Below are 14,583 nucleotides of genomic sequence, written 5' to 3'. Positions count from 1 at the left end.
TGAACATCTCACGGAGCACTGTTCAATCCATCATCCGGAAATGGAAAGAGTATGGCACCACAGTAAACCTGCCAAGACAAGGCCGTCCACCTAAACTTACAAGCCGAACAAGGAGATCACTGATCAGAGAGGCAGCCAAGAGGCCCATGGTGACTCTGGATGAAATGCAGAGAGCCACAGCTCAGGTGGGGGAAACCTGTCCACAACAATTAGTCGTGCACTACACAAATGTGGTCTTTATGGAAGAGTGGCAAGGAGAAAGCCATTGTTAAAAGAAAACCATAAGAAGTCCCGTTTGCAGTTTGCCAGAAGCCATGTTGAGGACACAGCAAACATGTGGAAGAAGGTGCTTTGGTCAGACGAGACCAAAATTGAACTTTTTGGCCACAATGCAAAACGCTATGTGTGGTGGAGAAATAACACTGCACATCACTCTGCAAACACCATCCCCACTGTCAAATATGGTGGTGGCAGCATCATGCTCTGGGGGTGCTTCTCTTCAGCAGGGACCGGGAAGTTGGTCAAAGTTGATGGGAAGATGGATGGAGCCAAATACAGGGCAATCTTGGAAGAAAACCTGTTGGAGTCAGCAAAAGATTTGAGACTGGGGCGGAGGTTCACCTTCCATCAGGACAACGACCCTAAACATAAAGCCAGAGCTACAATGGAGTGGTTTAAAAAAAGAATATTCATGTGTTAGAATGGCCCAGTCAAAGTCCAGACCTAAACCCAATTGAGAATTTGTGGCAAGATCTCAAAACTGCTGTTCACAAACGCTCTCCATCCAATCTGACTGAGCTTGAGCTGTTTTGCAAGGAGGAATGGGCAATAATTTCAGTCACTAGATGTGCAAAGCTGGTGGAGACATACCCTAAAAGACTTGCAGCTGTAATTGCAGCAAAAGGTGGCTCCACAAAGTATTGACTCAGGGGGGCTGAATAATTTTGCACATCGCACTTTTCAGTTTTTTATTTGTAAAAAAAAATGTTGATTCATGTATAATTTTCCTTCCACTTCACAATTGTATACCACTTTGTGTTGGTCTTTCACATTAAATTCCAGTGAAATATATTTATGTTTGTGGTTGTAATGTGACAAAATATGGAAAAGTTCAAGGGGTATGAATACTTTTGCTACCCACTGTATATGCATAATTGATGAATGCCCAAATCTTCAGAAATGTAGTGACTCGTTGTCTTGTGTGATACTCCTGTGCTTCAGCTGCGTAGTGCTTGTTCTTGTACTGTCATAATAAGAGTCTCAGTGCCTCTCTTTCAGCCATGCATCATCCAGCTATTGGCCCTTCTCTAAGTATTTGAATGCATCTCAACCTGGTTTACTACAACTATGGGAACTGTGCGAATTATTATTTTTCTGGTCTTGATGTCCCTCGTTTCCACTTATTCTCTGTATTTTCGTCTGTATTTTCATCTGATGGTGGACAGATACATGTTTAAGGCTTCTGTCTTATAATTGCCATTCATCTGGCATGAAGCCCAGGGGAGGTATATGGACATCGCCCTTGTTCATCTATGTGATTGATGAATCTCCAGGTATTTGTAGCTGTCATCCAGGTGTGACTTGAGGCCTTGTGGTTGTTTAATTCATGTTGTCCAGATCTCAATTTTCTTTATACAAAACTGTAAAAGAGTACTAAACTAGAGTTGTGATAAACTAAACTAGAGCATGTTAACTAAAGCATGACAGCGCAACTTAAGGTGAAAGCTGACATCTTGAGCCATCCATTCATTAATTCTCATCCGCTTATCCGGGTCCAGGTGGCAGAGGCAGTAGCCTAAGCAAAGAGGCCCAGGTTTCCCTCTCCCCAGCCACCTCTTCAAGCTCTTCTGGGGGAATACAGAGGCGTTCCCAGGACAGCCGAGAGATATGATCTCTTCAGAGTGTCTGGGGTCTTCCCCGGGGTCTCCTCCCAGTTGGACAAGCCCAGACCAGATGTCCAAACCACCTCAACTTGCTCCACTCTATGTGGAGAAGCAGGGACTCTACTCCGAGCCTGTCCCGGATGACCGTGCTCCATACCTTATCTCTAAGGCAGAGCCCGGCCACACTGTGGAGGAAACTCATTTCAGCTGATTGTATTTGCGATTCACTACCCAGAGCTCATGACCATAATTAAGATTCAGAATGTGGATTGACCAGTGAAGCGAGAGCTTTGCCTTTTGACTCAGGTCGCTCTTACTGCAGCCACAGCACCGGTTCGCCTGTCAATCTCTCGTTCCATCTTTCTCTCACTTGTGAACCAGAACTCAAGATACTTGAACTCCTCCAATTGAGGCAAGGACTCACTCCCGACATCTTGAGCTTAAGTGTGTACACCACTAAGATCCAAAGCCTAATTCCAAGTCCGAAACGTTTGAACTTTGATCCCTTTGGCCTTGTCACCAGCCTCCTGTCTTTTTACAGGCTGTCAGAACATGACACGACTGCTCTAAAGAGGACAGTCCCTGTAGGCTGTGTCTCCAGTTCATTAGATCCTTAGACCTTCAGCCTTCCCTAGTCCCCCAACACAGGCGAATTCACTTTATTCTCACCCATGTTCATACCCGTGACTTAGCAATTGTATCCAAAGGCATGTAAACTTTAGAATTGAAAACAGAGCTAGGAGAGAAACCCAAATGACTCAAGGGATGCCAAACTGTAGTGGCAGAAAATTAGGTTTGCTAACCCCTGATATTCTGTGTACAATAAGGGTTTGATTGTTATGAACATCAGACCACTTAGGCCTGTGTGAGGTCAAAACAAATATCATTGTTTCTGAGGAGGACTCAGAGGGTTTGCATGACTTACTGGTTGGTCTATGGGAATTTGATTTTCTACGCTTAAATTTATTTGTTCTGATTTCTCCCTTGTGCAAGCAAGATCATGGGTGTTCCAATAGTTATTTCCTGGAAATTTCCAAAAGGCCTGTTTTTCTCTGAATCTTTCTTTCATATCTTATTTAATTCTTACACTCTGCCTTGGTTGCTACAGTGATCACCATGGCCCCATCTTGTTTTGAAAAATTTTTTGTCTATCCTTGAATAGAACTTTGCACAAAAAGTAGAACTCTCACTCTTACCGTTTCCTCACCCTGTGTCATCTGTCTTTCTCTGTGTCTGTATGGGAAAACATACCAAGGCTCGATATTCTGTACAAATACATGTAGTTCTTGTTTAAATTACATTTCACTTGTCATTTATCTTGCTGCACAACTGGTCGTTGTAGCTCTCTTTGTTTAATTAAATATTCAGGTCCAAATTTGTCAAACTTTGGACACACACACACACACACACACGTTAGTACTCCCTTACAGCATCTTGCACACAGGGCAGACGCTGGGTGGCCCTGGATGAACAGGGTTGAGTAAAAACACTGAGTTCTACTTCATCAGCCTCTCACAGAACTCCTGATGTACAGGGTCATTTCTCTGCCCAGGTGATTAGCACCAGCACTAAGGTGACTTTGGCTTGAGCCTTCAAGAATAATCTTTTCTCTTGTTTCATAAATTCAGTTTTCCAAAACTAGCTCAAAACAGAAAGTAAGAATAAACCGGCAAAGGAGGATTAAGAAAAAAACTGCATGATTAAGTTAAGATATCTTTATTGTCAACTAAATTTTGTTGGAGCAATCCTCCAAATGCCAACATATATACACACACACAATTTTTTTTGTGCATATGGACCTGAGTGCAGTGATTGTGATTGGGTGATGGACGAGGGGTCTCAGTCTCCTGAGGGTCAGGTTGTTTTCTTGACTTCAGCCTCCAGGTTCTCGACCTCTGATCTGTAGGCAGTTTCAAGAAGGGCGGAGCAAGAGGGGCGGAGTCTCCCCTCTCAATAGATCCCTGGGCTCCTGGAGATGGCTACTTTCTCTGGCTGGGCAGGAGTCACATGGGAACACACCTGGTAGGCTCGTCCTCATTCTTTTGGTATCAAGCCTCAACATTCTTGTCAGCAGTGTTAGATCAATGCAAACAAGCGTGAGTGTATACAGCACTAGGTGCTCTTATGCAGGGTTCTCTCTCTCTTTCACTCCTCTCACTCTTCTTTGCCTTCTCTCTCTATTATGTTCAGGCTTTTCTTTAAGAATAGTGTTTCTTGTGAACCTGTTGTGTATCTTTCCTTTGGGGAGCAGTCATTGAGTCCATAAATCCAGGCGTGTCCGTACATAGCATCACGCATGTCTAGACACCATAGGTAAACAGTACGGCACTGCCCCATATCATTTGTTAGTGCAGCTTAGTGAGGTACTTTAAAGACTGTGGGGGTTAAAGGGTATGTTAAGGGTTAAGGGCAAGGTTGAGTTTTATTTATCTCTTTTTTTTGACACCAACTTTATCCCTTTACTCTTCGTCTCCCTTCCTAAAGCCAGATCAGGTGTGATTGTGTTCACCTGCTTCAGCTCACTGTGGTCTGGTCTGTGTTACTCCTCCACACAGCCAGGATGGAGAACTTTCACCCTGTAATTTTGAACAGTACATCAAACAGGACTCATTAGTCGCACCTTACCATTGCACATATTTTGCTTTTAGAAATTTAAAATTTCTATTTTTATTTTTACATAGCATCCTGAAAGGTGTGGAAGACATGCAATGACAGTACAAATATTCTATTCTATTGCCAAACAGAGTTTGTGTTAGTTATCCTCCAACACTCAGTTTGGGACTACAGGACTGCCATTGGTTGAATATTTAGTTGTGGCAGGCCACTCTCAGCCAAGCTATAAAATAAAAATAAAAAATCCCTACACTGTCTGACTCATACCTGTGTAGTATATAGAGGACATGTACTAGATTATGAAGGCGAGGACATGTACTACATTATAGAGGACATGAAGTAGTATATAGAGGACATGTACTTGTGTGTAGAGTAGAGAGTATATACTAAGGAAATCATTTACTTTATGTCATGCAATACTTAAAAATATATGGCACTGACCTGCAGGCCCATTGACAGTCTTGCTAGGGCCCGGGACAAGAAAGTTTAATGTGCCCCCCCTCCCCCCGGCGCACGTCATTTGAAATTCGTTATTTGACAATCCTTCTGTTAGGTCATATAGTATATAATATAGCCACACATCAAAGCTGTTTCTGACAGCTGACTGGTTTATACTTGACGCGTCGCGAGCGGCGCGAGGGTTCGCGCGAAAATGACGTAATCGCAGTGGCACCGCCCGTGTGCAAGGGCCTCGCGCGCTGTCCATTCGCGAGGTCGCAATGAACAAAGTCATGTTTGCAGGGTTCATACACCTTTATAATGTGGAATTAAAGCACTTGTACTTCACTTTAAAGGTCCATTTCAATATTTTCCAGCACGTTAAGCTTAATTAAGTTAAATATTTATACATATACTCGAAATAATTCGCTTTTTATCACATTATTTAATGGTTGTTTATTTTCAAAACGCCCAATCTTAACGTCTTCACGAGAACTATTCAGTCAGACAGCTATTTGTTGTGAAACGAAGTAGTTACAATTTCAAGCATTTTCAAGTACTTTAGCCTAAATTCCAGCACTTTTCAAACCTGGAACGCAATGTAACATTAAAATTCGTCAGGTAAATGTTTTCCTTTCTTTTCTGCGCTCCAGATTTCTGTTTTCTTTAACTATCCACCACTGTATTTCCCGCTGTTGTGCGAGTACCAGCCGGTTACGGTCGGTGCTGGATCAAACCATTTTCCAGTGGGATGCGGGGGTGTATGCACTTAATGGAAAATATGCAGATAGGTAAAAAAACATATATATTTTAGCCATTGAGTTTAATTTGAGTACAGAATTTTATATTAATGAAAGATTTCAAGATTATTTAAAAATTATAGACTTTAAATAAAAAATAAATTGCTGGGCTCTTTGATGGGCCCCCCTGGCCCTGGGGCCCGGGACAACAGACCCGGTTGTCCCCCCCTGTCGACGGGGCTGCTGACCTGGCTTATACAAGTTATACTATAATTTAATTAAATTATATCAGTAGATTAAAGTAGATCTATATATGTCAACAACAAACAACATTTGAGTAAAGAAAAGGGTTATGTATGGGAATATGTTATTGTTTATAAAAAGGACAATTAACATAAAAATAACCTTTAAAACAATATATGGACAATTTTTACAGGCCTTTAGCATTTAGGGAAATTAGGGAATGGGAGGAAAGAACACAGAATTAGAACATGTAGGATTAGAACCCAGAATTATAAGGGGAAAGGATTTGTATATGCACGTGTGTGTATACAGGGCTAATGTAGAGGAAAGAGCTCTAATCTAAAATGTGTCAAGAAGAAAGGAAGCCCACTAACGAAATTCATCATCTGCCCCAACACCATGATTGAGTTAATCACCTCATTACTCACGTAATCCAGCAACCTCGTCCGGGCCATGAGGATACACTCATACACTGACGTAGACTGCCAGTGGGGCGAAGGAAGTGCCTGTCAGGTCTGCCATGTCATGTGCATGCTCGGTCAACTCTGCCATGGCGTTAAGGACAGACCTAGGTGTTTTCTAGTTCACAGTCATTTGAACAGTAATTTTACTTTCCACAATCATTTCATCGGTTCAATAAAGCTTCACAAACACACAAATCTTCTAGAGCATCTCAGAGTCTCTTAGCAGGCTGTCATTTGAGACAGAAATAGGCTTCTGAATCTTCTTACAGTTCAACTAGATATTAGTTCTTGTTTTGGGTCAACTCGGGTGAAATTTATTCTCTTTAAATGACACTTCATGGCCAAAAGTTTTGAGAATGACAATTATATTTTCACATGATCTGCTGCCCTCTGGTTTTTATGTGTTTGTCAGATGTTTTTATCACACAGAGATATAATTGCAATCATGAGTAACAAAAGCTTTTATTGACAGTTAGAATGAGTTAATGCAGCAAGTCAATATTTGCAGTGTTGACCCTTCTTCAGGACCTCTGCAATTCTCCATGGCATGCTCTCAATCAACTTCTGGACCAAATCCTGACTGACAGCAGTCCATTCTTGTACAATCAATGCTTGCATTTTGTCAGAATGTGTAGGTTTTTGTTTGTCCACCCATCTCTTGATTGACCACAAGTTCTCAATGGGTTTAAGATCTGGAGAGTTTCCAGGCCATGGACCCAAAATCTCTATGTTTTGTTCCCTGAGCCATTTAGTTATCACCTTTGCTTTATGGCAAGGTGCTCAATCATGCTCGAAATGGCATTGTTGATCACCAAACTGCTCTTGGATGGTTGGGAGAAGTTGCTCTCGGAGGACATTCTGGTACCATTCTTTATTCATGGCTGTGTTTTTAGGCAAGACTGTGAGAGCCGATTCCCTTGGCTAAGAAGCAACCCCACACATGAATGGTTTCAGGATGCTTTACAGTTGGCATGAGATAAGACTGGTGGTAGCGCTCACCTCGTCTTCTCCGAACAAGCTGTTTTCCAGATGTCCCAAACAATCGGAAAGGGGATTCATCAGAGAAAATGACTTTACCCCAGTCCTCAGCAGTCCACTCACTGTACCTTTTGCAGAATATCAGTCTGTCCCTAATGTTTTTTCTGGAGAGAAGTGGCTTCTTTGCTGCCCTCCTTGACACCAGGCCTTGCTCCAAGAGTCTCCGCCTCACAGTGCATGCAGATGCACTCACACCTGCCTGCTGCCATTCCTGAGCAAGCTCTGCACTGCTGGTAGCCCGATCCCGCAACTGAAACAATTTTAAGAGACGGTCCTGGCGCTTGCTGGTCTTTCTTGGGTGCCCTGGAGCTTTTATGGCAACAATGGAACCTCTCTCCTTGAAGTTCTTGACGATGTGATAGATTGTTGACTGAGGTGCAATCTTTCTAGCTGAGATACTATTCCCTGTTGGGCGATTTTTGTGCAGGGCAATGATGACTGCACGTGTTTCTTTAGAGATAACCATGGTTAACAAAAGAGAAACAATGATGTCAAGCACCAGCCTCCTTTTAAAGTGTCCAGTGGTGTCATTCTTACTTAATTATGACAGATTGATCTCCAGCCCTGTCCTCATCAACACCCACACCTGTGTTAATGGAGCAGTCACTGAAACGATGTTAGCTGGTCCTTTTAAGGCAGGGCTGCAATGTTGAAATGTGTTTTGGGGGATAAAGTTCATTTTCTAGGCAAACATTGACTTTGCAATTAATTGCTGTTAAGCTGATCACTCTTTATAACATTCTGGAGTATTTGCAAATTGCCATTATAAAAACTGAAGCAGTAGACTTAGTAAAAATTTATATTTGTATCATTCTCAAAACCTTTGGCCATGACTGTATAGTGTAGTGGTTCCAAATCTTGGATCAGGTAATCTCATGGACTGTAAACTTCTTGGGTTTCCTCTGACCCTCATTAACAGTGATCACACCTGACTCACATCGAAATGCCTTGATAATTGATGGGGTTGATAATTTAATGGACTGACAGGTGTATCAGACTAAACAAAATGAGCCTGTGCCGAAAATGAGATCCCCGTCAAGGACTTTAGCATCATACTGTAATACAGGGCTCATTCCAGGATTTTGGTACATTTCCTGTCCCACCACTTAAATTTCAAATGTACATATCCAAAATATCTAAATGACAATGTACTTATTATAAGACAAACTGTAACATTTGGTGGAAAAATAAGCACCTTAGATATTATTCAAAAGACCGAATACCTTTGGACCACCTCAAAAAATGGCTGTTTTCTCTTGTCCCACACATTGGGAGACCAACTCCTTTGCCAAATTTAAATTAAAATAAGCTCTAAATAAATTACTTCCTCTTGTATATTGTTGAAATGCATCTCCTTTACTTATGAAAACAACTTCTTTGGTCTACATTGTATTGCATGTCACAGTTTTTACACTATTAAGTTGTGTCCCACAACATGTGCGCAGCCCTGTTATCATAAGGAATTTTATCTGGCAGAGAAAGAGTTAAAAATATTTGTTTACTAACACAAAGGAAGTTACATCACAAGGACATTTCCTGTCCACATGGCAAGACCAATGGTAAGTGCTCTAACAATTTTCAAGGTTTTTTTTTTTCCAAATATGTTTGTCCAAGTTTCACTCAGTGTCAGTGTGACACTCAGTGAATGCAACCCTCATATTGTAAGACTAATATTGAGTCAAAATTTACTTTATATACTTATATAACCATATTTGTCCTTGATCTTGTATACATAGCAAAATTTTACAGTTAGCATCTGTTCCTGGGGTAGACCACAACTTAGCCTAAATTTGCAACCCTGTTACTGCATACCAATTTACATCTAATAATAAAAAACTGCTTCCATACCTGAGCTTGACAAATCAAACTTTTTGATAGTCTATAACCTGTAGCTCAGGGGTGCTCATTACGTCGATCGCGATCGACCGGTCGATCGCGAAAGAAGTGTCGGTCGATCGCGAAGGAACGTGCATAGATCTCGTCACATAAAATAGTAGTAGATGAATCGCACATCTGCAGTGACGGTTGTATTTGGATTGACATTCACGGTAGCCAATCTGCAATCCACTCAACAAATTACGTTCGCCACCCCCCCCCCCCCCCCCCCCCCCCCCGCTCAACATATTACGTTCGCCACCCCCCACCCCCCCCCCCCCACCCACCCCCCCCCCCCGCTCAACAAATTACGTTCGCCCGCCACCCCGGTAGATCTTTCTGACTCGGTCATCTTATAAGTAGCTCGCAAGCCGAAAACTTGTGGGCACCCCTGCTGTAGCTAATAAATAATGATCAAATTGAAGATCAAATTTTCAGGAGTGACCACCCCTGAAATGTACCAAAATCCTGCAATGTGAATCCAGGATTGAAATTTTAGTGAGGTAGTGTAAGAAAAAAGAAAATTAAAGGCTAATAACTTGATGTGTCAATTTAGTGTTTTTCAGGGAGACTGTGGGAAAGCAGGAGTGAGGAGGCCTCAGTGGCCTTGAGGAGAACAGAAGGGGCCTATTCAGTGCAGGATGTGTAGCAAGCAGTTTTTAGATAACCAGGCAGACAGGCTAAGAGAGAGGAGCAGGTGAATTTCCATGGAGAGCAGCCAGGATTGGGGAGTTATCGAAACGTAAAGAATCGAAACTTAGAGACAAGGGGTATGAAAGAAGGGACACCGCCCAGCACGGGAGGCTTTTCGCTTGGACACTGCTGAGATCCACTTGGGTTAGGTAGATTCCTAGGCAACTAGCACCAGTGCACTGAAGAGTTTGTACCACGTATACTTTGATTATATTGTATTCAATTATATTCCATATAAATTAATCTAAAAGATCTTTTGGTGTCAAGACTTTGCTTGGGTCACTCAGTCAAAACCGAACGAAAAGGTGGGTGGGGTGTATGGTCATTAAATGACTCGTGCGCTAGGCGCCATCCCGCAGCAATTATAGTTTGGAAAACTGTATTCTGAGTTTGTGATTAGGCGGGCCCAGCTGCCAATCAGGGTGGGCCTGGGCCACCCAGGCCCGCCCGTAGATCCGCCCGTAGCTCCGCCCGTAGCTGGAAATACATCAGTTCGATTTATAGTTTTACGTTCGGTTTGATGCTAATATTTTAATGTATACCATTGTAGTCAGTAATGACCGTTGGTTAACAAGCACACAAAAAAAGAAGGGCCAATAATTTTGAGAGAATCAAGAGTTTCAACTCCTTATATGTTCCCTTGTAAATCAATACCTTGACAATTCATAGGCTGTCTACTTTTTAAAAATACGTCTGAAGAATTACAATTACAAATTAAGCTGGTTACGTCGACAGCTCAGCTGAGAAACAATTGTGTAATTGATTGTCTTAACATAAAACGGATTGTCTTAAAAAACAATTCTAAACAAGCAAATATATAGGTGTAATTCTACTTACGTTTTGTACTACTGCCTCCTAGTGGCAAAAAACATATATTACATTTTACACTACTTAACGAAGAGAGCAGGAAAAAGATTTGACCAATGGTGCCATCTATTGGCCATCTATTGAATGATCGCTGCACTAATAGATCGACTATTTCTTTCGCTCAGATTCAAGAAGCTTTATTAGTATTACTGTAATTTGCGACAATATTGCCAAAGCACTGCAACAATTGATAACACACAAAATAAACAAAATAAGAGCAACAACAATTATGAAATAAGTGACAGCAAAGGTAAAGAATTATATATATATATATATATATATATATATATATATATATATATATATATATATATATATATACCAAGTATCTCTCTCTCTCTCACACTCACTCTCTCTCTCTCTCACACACACACACACACACACACACACACACACACACACACACACACACACACACACACACACACACACATAGCTGTAGATCGGCTAATAACACAGGTCAACAGCATTTTTGGGGCCAAAGATATTTCAACGAATTTAGGGTAACTTTGGGGTGCTGATTCTGAATATGTCATCAGTTTTGCCAGATTGGCTCAAGTTTTTGAGATTTTTCGTGAAATGTGTAAAAAAAAGACGTAATTTGCTACACGCGCATTAACTTTATTTTATTTTATTTTAGGCCAAATACACTTTTTTATGAAGTCTGTTATGTTTCTTCTATGTTTTTGCAGTGTATATTCACCACAAATGTAACAGAATGTGTCTGGATCGTTAAGACAACTTCTTCTTGATGAGTTCATGCTTTTCACTGGAAAACAGACAACAACATAAAGTTAGTGCAAAAATCAAGCTATGAACAAACTTTTAGAACACTAATTAACAAAAAACTATATTGAGAACTGCTCAGTTCAAGTACTAATCCCAAGAAATTAATGAGATGATGCGTCGCATTTACCAACAAGTGCTATAAATAAGATAATCTCAAAAACTTGAGCCAATCTGGCAAAACTGATAGCATATTCAGAATCAGCACCCCAAAAATACCCCAAATTCATTAAAATATTTTGGACACCAGTAAATTTTTTTTGTTGACCTGTGTTATTAGCTAATCGGTTACTAGATATTAAAATAAGCAGATTTTGAGGTGAATAAAAAAATATGAAAATATTTAACCATTTACAGTTAGCTGCAGACAACTGAAATAAAACTGCCAAGGGAGGCCGGCTAACTTTAGAATAGTTACTTTTATTCAGTGTTAAACACAAGAGGAAAGAAACTCTAAGAGACTACACTGGTTGATATACCTCATGGATTTATTATGCTATGGGATCTCTCGATTCCAGAAACGTCATAAATCTCCGGCATGTGAAGACGGAATGAATAATTTTCCATCATCGCCCGCCTTATATTCCCGCGTAGCTCAACAGAACCCATAGTAATCTACAATATGAGCGTGTTGGGAAATAAAAATCAATATATCATCATAGCGGCTCAAGAATGTAATCCCGTTCAGCCTCTGTTTATCGGATGTTCCGACAGAGGCGTTCACACCATAGAATAGAATATCGCTCCTGTCCGCTTGGGAGTGTTTTATGTATCTCGACTTAAAAAAAATAGAGACCCTTATAAATTGGTGTCTGTTGACCGCCAGATGGCGCTTCGGAGCTGGATATTACGAATACCATGTGCTTGCATGGTCTAGGTAAAACATTTTTGAATGAAGCGTTTTCTGAATGTATGTAAATAGTAAGTTCAGAGGAAAGTGCTCCATAGAGTTTTTAAACTCTTTGGTTTACCAACACTGGAGTCAGACTGTGATCGCAGCTAGCTAGCTACAGCAGCCACTGTATTTCTGTCATGCTTCATGTCAACACATTGTCCCTCCATCATGTTAATGCCCTTTAACCAAGTTCAAGCACCATAAAATGGAGCATCTTGAAGAATGTTTTGTGAAGCATGGGTCTTGTGTTTCTAATCCCCCCTAACTGTGTCCTGCTGTGCTAGGTGGTATAATGTGTCTATGGTCCATATGTGCTGTGCTCTTTAACATTCTTTCCTCTGCAGAGAAGATGTGCTGGCACTATCCTGCCCACATTCATCACAGACTCACACAGAGAGACTGACATGTGTCCTTTCTGTCGTCTTTCCCACTGGCTTTCTTGCTCCCTCGCTCTCTGTGATAGGCCGGAGAGAGATATCACGCAGAGGTTCACATGCTGAACCCAGAACAACCCTCTGCTCATCCACATGCTTTTCCCTTCAGACGCTTCTTAAAAAAAAACATTTTCTCCTCACATCCCTCTTTGGTCTGATGTCTTTTTCTTTCCTACTCATCTTCCCATTTTTCTTCTCTCTCATTTCTTTTTTATCTCCGATTCACATAGTCTATTTTCTACCACCACCAAAACCACTCCATCACCAGCACCACCACTCCACCCATTTCCTCTCATTCACATCTGGTTGGACATCAGGTTCAACCCCCCACCTCCCCCACCTCCACCCACCTCCACCCACTCCACCCACCATCCGCCATCATCCTCGCTCAGTTGAACTCATTTTGACTCTGGCTGCAGGATCGATTGCTGTGATCAAAATGCCGTTTGCAGGCAAATGGCCGTGCAATGCCGTAATGGGGCCACAGGATCAGAGTCTGTCCCTGTGACTGAGGGGGAATCAGTACCACACAGCACTTTGAGCCATTGATGTCCTGCTTGACTGATCTCTGATCAGGCTCACCTTTTCCTTTGAAATGCAATACTGCTACAATTGAGTGCGACCATCAAGCTGAGAAGATGATGTCAAGTTTTATCCAACTATTCAAAATGTTCTGCTGTGGTAGTGGCATTAGCAGTGAGGTAACATACTTTGTTAAATCTCGCTGGTATTTTGAGTACCATGATGCAGGACTCGAGTATCTTTGTATTCCATGTGCTGGGAATTGCAGGATACACAGTTTCTGCGTTCATGGTCAGGTCAACCCAGATATCACCCTCAGCGCATGCCTAGGGCAAAGGTCACAGGGGAACAAGGGAATAGAGAAGAAAAAGAAAGTGGTGTGGGTGAATGAACGGAGAAAGGAAGAGCCTAGAAGCTAACCTTTGACCCCTGCTCTTCCTCCCCTCTTTTGCTGTCTCTCCCTCTCCCTATGTTCCACCACTTGTCCTTTTCTGCTGTGTTACCAGAGACCCTTTGTGTCCGGAGCTGACCCAACCCCGGGCTGTGACCTCCGTCACTCCTTTGCAGGTCACCCAGCGGCCATGGCGACGGAGGGGTCAGTCTGCGGCCTCGGGTCGCCTCCAGGTCAACATCAGGTCATCTGTCGGTCAACATCAGTGGCTTGCACCAGGACCCTAAAGCAACAAGGCGCTTCTGTTGAGCAGAGTATCTCCTATCAAAAAGCAGCTTTGCTCCCAGGTCTTCAGGTGCACCGAACGTGGTGATAATCTCCTCCAGAGTTTATCTACCGAGGCAATAAATGTATGTGTAGAATCCTTAGGGGACAAGACATCCTCTAGATCTTCTCTGGCCTGGTTTATTATATGTATTATTAACTGGAGTATACAAATAAACATGATCCATTTTTTTAAAGCAATAATATGAAATTTGATTCACCTGCTCATCCGTACAAGGAGAGCATCGTGTGCTGAACTCCGACCCGTGCTAACCCCTGGAGTACCTGCGTGTTCCCATATCCAGCCTCGCTGGGCTTGGGGTGAGCGACGGTCACATCCAGCACAGGGTCATCTTCCGGTCACCCACAGGGTGATT

This window comes from Brachyhypopomus gauderio, chromosome 2, assembly GCF_052324685.1.
Source record: "Brachyhypopomus gauderio isolate BG-103 chromosome 2, BGAUD_0.2, whole genome shotgun sequence".
NCBI lineage: Eukaryota > Metazoa > Chordata > Actinopteri > Gymnotiformes > Hypopomidae > Brachyhypopomus > Brachyhypopomus gauderio.
This window is presented reverse-complemented; position numbering follows the sequence as displayed.